This window comes from Poecilia formosa, unplaced genomic scaffold, assembly GCF_000485575.1.
Source record: "Poecilia formosa unplaced genomic scaffold, Poecilia_formosa-5.1.2 Scaffold378, whole genome shotgun sequence".
NCBI classification, from domain to species: domain Eukaryota; kingdom Metazoa; phylum Chordata; class Actinopteri; order Cyprinodontiformes; family Poeciliidae; genus Poecilia; species Poecilia formosa.
The window spans coordinates 397,497-403,507 of NW_006800317.1; positions in this window are offsets into that span (position 1 = coordinate 397,497).

The window sequence follows — 6,011 nt, forward strand, 5'->3', positions numbered from 1 at the left end:
TCCCCATTCTAGTATGACCAGCAGAGTGCAGCTGAAGCAGGACAGGCTTGTAGGTATGACTGATTCCTCCAGCTGCCAGAGAGAATCAGAAAATGAGGATGGAGAGACCAGCAAGTGTTGAGTCAGAGAACTACAAAACAGTTTTTAACACATATTTCCTCCAGATACATTTGGTATTTTCCACGCTTAATGCAACTCAACAGAGGTGCGCTGGTTAACGAATTCAACATAAAGACAGGCGAATTTTACACAAGCCTAGTTTATGAACTTTACCTAGTGCTAACATTAGCTAGCACAATATGCTACCGGGGATTGCGGCAGACAAAATATGTGACTGTCATTATAAGTTGTATAAGATTTCTTCTTTGAAACAGGGTGGACACTTTAGTAGCTGCTAAACGGTGTAATTTTGTGAAGATCACTTAACATTCACATTCTGTGTCCCGTCACCGAAGCCCTGCAGTTCGGGACAGAGTTCTGAGATCTCAGAGAGTCATCCGCTTTAGTCAGCGCTATCCAATCGGAACACGTCTTACATTGCTCGTCCTTAAGCCCCGCCCCGGATGTTCATGTGAGATTCGCAAGCAAATAAAGTTGAGTTCAACCAAAAAACAGGAGCTTCAGAAAAACATTAGACTCAACCAAAAAACAGGAACTTCAAAAAAAAAAAAAAAAATTAGACTAAACCAAAAAACAGGAGCTTCGAAAAAAAAATTAGACTCAACCAAAAAAATAAAAGTTTCAAACAAAAATTAGTGACTTCAATTAAAAAAAGTCTTTAAAATTTTTTTGTTTCGTAAAAAAATAATTTTATGATTAAAAAGTTTTTAAGATTTTTTTTGTTTGAATTTCTGTTTTTTTAGTGAATACTACTTTTTTTGTTTGACATGATTTTTTTTTTTGATTGAATACTACTTTTTTTGTTTGACATGATTTTTTTTATTGAATAATTGTGAAACAAATCTAACTCCATAAATGTGTACATATGAAATAAAATGGATTTCAAGGTTGAAATCTGAAAAGTGTGGTGTGCACTTTTATTCAGCCCCCTCAGATAAATTCAGTGAAGTTGCAGCTGCAAATGGTCTCCACCAGCTCTGCACAACTAGAGAATTTGTTGGAAAATTATTTGGACAATTTTGTAAGTTTTACTGTGGATTTTGTTAGATTTGGTTGTGGACTCTGAATTATGTAATTCTTGATGTTGGACATTCACATGAAATGATGTGCACTTTATTTTTTGATTGTAAGGAGTAGTGTAGGGATTTGGTTTTTCTGTGTGTTTATTTAGGTTCCTGTTCTGTAGAGTGTCTGTGTTGTCCCATCTACCCCTTGATTGAGTACACCTGTTCCTTGTTTCCCCTGATTATCTCCCTGTGTATTTAAACCCACCTGTGTTCATTGTTGGGTCCTTGTCTTGTCTGCTGTCCTACACCTGTTCATATGATTGTTTTGCCAGTTGCTACCAGAGACTAGTTCCTAGCTTTGTTTACTCTGTGCTGCCTGGATTTCTTACCAAACACCCTGGTGGTAGCAACAACCTCCTCAGCAAGTCAATTTTCTTCTTAGGCCTAATGAGCCATCATTTGATGCAGGTGTGTTAAACCAGGGAGAAAACTAAAACATGCAGGATGCCAGCCCTCGCTCTCGAGGACCGACTTTGGATACCCCTGCTGTAGACCAAGAGGGGCCAGTTGGCTGATTGTCAGACCTTTGCGAAGGTAGAAAAGATTAGTTTCACATAAGCATCAGCCAATCATCAATCACCAAAAATTAAGGAAATTGGGGCAGATATATCCATCGATTTATTGGTGCATGCCTAATAATGAGACAAAATTTGAAAACTGTTTAAAGGTTGTGAATATTATTGCATAGCACTTTATTTGCTGTTTTAATTGCTAGGATTAATAAATCAACATTTGTCAGTTTAACAGATAAGATTAGAAATTCGTTTCACACCAATGCTGATCAATTCTCATCAAGTTTGTCTGTTTAACTTTACGAAGTGTTTTAACAGCACAGTCAGCTTTCTGAAAAGCAATCCATTGTGTCTCAGCATTCATAACTCAGGCAGTGCCGGACTTTGACCAATTTTCTCCCTTTAAGACGGAGCCCAACTTCTGATTCGGTGCCATGAAGCACATTACAGCGTGAGATGTCAACTGACCCCGGAACTACATCATTCTGACATTCATTTGCAAAATTAATATCACATATTGATTGAGGCTTTTCATATATCACCAAAGCGAGCCTCGTGCCGACTGGCAGGGTTCCCTTTTGAGACTCCGGAACAGCCGAGTCATCGAATTGTAAGCAGACAATTATCCCACACACACAGCAGCTGGAGCCTGTCGCTCATTTGTTCCCGCTTTCTGTCTCTTTTTTCTGTCGTGTTCCAAGTTATTTTCCGCCGGCCCGAGCCATACCCATCTAACAAAAACCGAAAGTCATTTTAAAAAATGACTTCACCCTGGGGGATTGATTCGTCTATTTTTGATCTCACTAACCTTTTTTCTTATATTTTTTTAAATATGGGATTATTGCCCGATGTTAGTAGCTGCTTCCCAGCCAATGTCTGAGTGCAGCGCGCGCCGCTCACTGACCGCTCCGCATGGGCGAAAGCTGATTTACCACGCCGGCCTCCGCCATACTTGATTGATTCGGCCCACTCTTTAATGCGGAGAGCCTCATTGACAGCTTCCATGAATTTAAGAGAGTGAATTAGCTTTTGAATGGACAATATTGGCAATCAATGGGTTGAAGGGAGAGTCACGTGACCAGGGGCGCCGCTAGGAATCACTGACAAAAAATTTGTTTGCCCCCCCCCACACACACACACACACACACAATTTTGAGTCTATTTGACCCATAAAATGCGTCACAATTTTAAAGGCTTTCATCTGCCTTGCTTTCTTTGGTTCAATACTGATAATTAGCACAATATTTACTGCTCATGAATTTAGCATCCAACTGTCCACATCCAGTATGCAAGTAGATTGCTTAATTTTTTTCTTAGTTTTAGATACTGAAATGTCTCTCCCCATGAGCAACAGTCAAAAGCAACGTGCAACTACACATAAAGCAATCCAGACTTCTCAAAAATGCTATGTAGTTGCATTTTATTCAGGCTGCAGTATGTAACTTTAATAAAAAATATGTTTTCTCCATATTTGTTAAAGTTGTCACCATGTCGTAGCAGTTTATGAGACAGATAATCTGTGAAAACAATCAATCTCCTCCATCTCCTTCCTGAATTACTATTACTGGTTAAAGTAATGCGGCATTCTGACCAAAACAACCAATCAGAACAAGTAGGACACTCTTAGCACCGTCAATTAGCCTCATTCACTCACTGCTAAATGTGCTAATGATGGAGAAACAACTTATTATCTGCCATCATTGGTAGCTATGCTAACTAAACTGAGTATTCACAGTTTGAATCTGCACAGCTCAGTGCTATGCTAGCTGTAGCACGGCACAAATCGAGGGGGATGAAGGATGAGCAGCACCACATGAGATTGTGATTGACAGCACTAAAACTCTCCTGCCACTGACTGGTTGTTTCTAGCACTGGGAGAAGGCAGAGGAAATAGACTTTTCACAGATTACCTCTCATACCATACTGTCACAACATAATGACAGTTTTAAAAAATATGTGAAAAAAAATATTTATATAAAAGCGACATAATGCAGCTTCAATTTCACCCAGGAGAGGACGGGTCAGGAGGGACGTGGGTTAGAGCTGCTGCTGACTGACTCATCTGTTGCTAAGTGGTAAAAAGTACAAGGGACAAGTTAAATATATGAATATGTTGGTAATTTCTTTCCTTAATTCATTAAATGCTAGTGAAAAGGAGGTAAACAGTAGTTTGTAGCTAAGCTAATTATGCTAAATGGTTGATAATCTCACACAGTCTACCCACCTCTCTCGGAGAAAAATTGGGTTATAAATTAATACTCTTGAATTTCTCTCTCTCTCTCTCTCTCTCTTTTTTGATAACCTGATTTTCTAACTTTTCGTAGCAGCATAGTAATTGCCACAATTGTTTGTGATTTCCACTGGCTGCTGCTTACAGCGTCACACTCAAGCGCTCCAAGCAGGAACGAACCATTTAACGCAGATGGGAGGGAGGGGTGGTTGGGCTCAGGCAAATATGGATGTGTGTTTTTTGGTCTGGGAGTTGGAACATTAAATTTTTACTGCTAAAAACAATCTTTGAAAATACAATATGATTAATTTTGTAAATGACAGGCCCCCGATTTATTATTATTTTTTATTTCTAAGAACAAAAAATAAATAATTAAATTGGTCAGGGCCCCTAGAATTTTCATCACTTTTCCCCCTTATACTGCGCCCCTGTCCATGACAAAGTGAACCTGAGACATGAGATAAACCAACATCCTGTCTAACACACTGTTGGTGCTCAAGCTTTGCCAAAAGCTGTGTTTCCATTACAAATGTGCTCAAATCTGCTAATGTTGAAAAAGTAACATTTTGCAACTGCAGCGTTTCCATTAATAAGAAATTAAATTAAAACAATATGTGAATATGTTTCTTCACACGACAAGGGAAGTAAAAAAAAGAAAAGAAAGTATGCCTTTAAATCTTACCATCTTCAACATAGAGCCTTTAAAACCACAAAATAAAATGTGAATATTTTTCTACAAAACTCTGGTGCTGACACTTAAGTTTAAGTTATGATACTTCCCAAATATTCAATTCCTACATATTTATCGGTTCTCAGCCATCCAGAACATAAAAAAATCCCCATCAAAAATAAAAGTTTAAAGCAACTTAAGTTATAATTTAATAACATGTGATTTGTATTGAGAACCACTGCAATAAATCAATATTTATGAAGAATTTTATTAAGTGGGGTTACTCATTAAAACTTGTTTTTATTTAGAGCCTTAAGGTGTAGCAGAGATTAGATCTGTGACTCTGAACCAAACTCATATCTAAACATTTGAATCTTAGTTTGACTTCTATGGGTCTCAACAGGTTGTTCACTGAAAAACACTTTGTTTATTCATTGCTACTTAGTAGTCATTTTGATTGTGCAGTTTGAATACACACACAAAAATTTTTAACCACATTTTACTATAACTTTGCCAACCCCCCAAAATTGCTCTTAAAAAATGTCCCTGTTTATGGTCCCCCCCAATAATGAGATGGGATTTACGCCCTTGTCTCTGTGTGTATGTATATACTGTATATATATATATTTTTTTTGTTTGATTTTGGCACTTGGACCACTTGAATTTCTTACATTTCTTGTATTTTTCTTAAACATCTTAATAGCCTTACCACTTTGTTTCTCAGACTTTTTGCACCTCTACTGTCCTTTAAGGTATTCTGGCCGTTCCAAACATGAGTCCAAAGCTCAGATGTGATTGGGCCTTTGGTCTTGCTTTATCCTAGTCTTTTTTGCCTTGCGCCTTCACTGAATTCTTTAAAATCAGTTTTAAAAACTCATTTTTTTGTCTCTGCCATTGAACACCCAGCATGAGTTGTTGTCTTGTCATTGTATTTACTGTTTATTCTTTTAATGTACTGCCCTTTGCTCAACTATGTATTGTTTCTAAAAGTGCTTTATAACCCAATTGGACTGGATTTCAGGCTGTTACTAAGGAGTGGGCTTGTCCAAGGCGCCACAGACTCCTTATGTTTCTATATTCATCATGTAATAAAGCAGCCCTGGGGTCGTGCACTTTGCCCTCTTGCAGCCCACACACACACCGAAGGTTGCTTCATTTCAAAATTACAGAAGCAACACGCTACTTCTCATGAGCATCTGAGTAAAACACGTGTTTCTGAACTCGATCAATGCCAGAAAAACGGGACAAAAAATTGTTGATTATAAAGGTTTTACATATGAGTGAGTTCAGTCGTGATGGGAAGCTGCATTCTTATAAATTTGCAATATGATTGATGTAGTTTCAGAGCGGAGTGAGAAGGGGGAGGGTGGGGCGCGGGTAGAAGCCGGCGCTCCCCTGCTACTGCTGAGTAC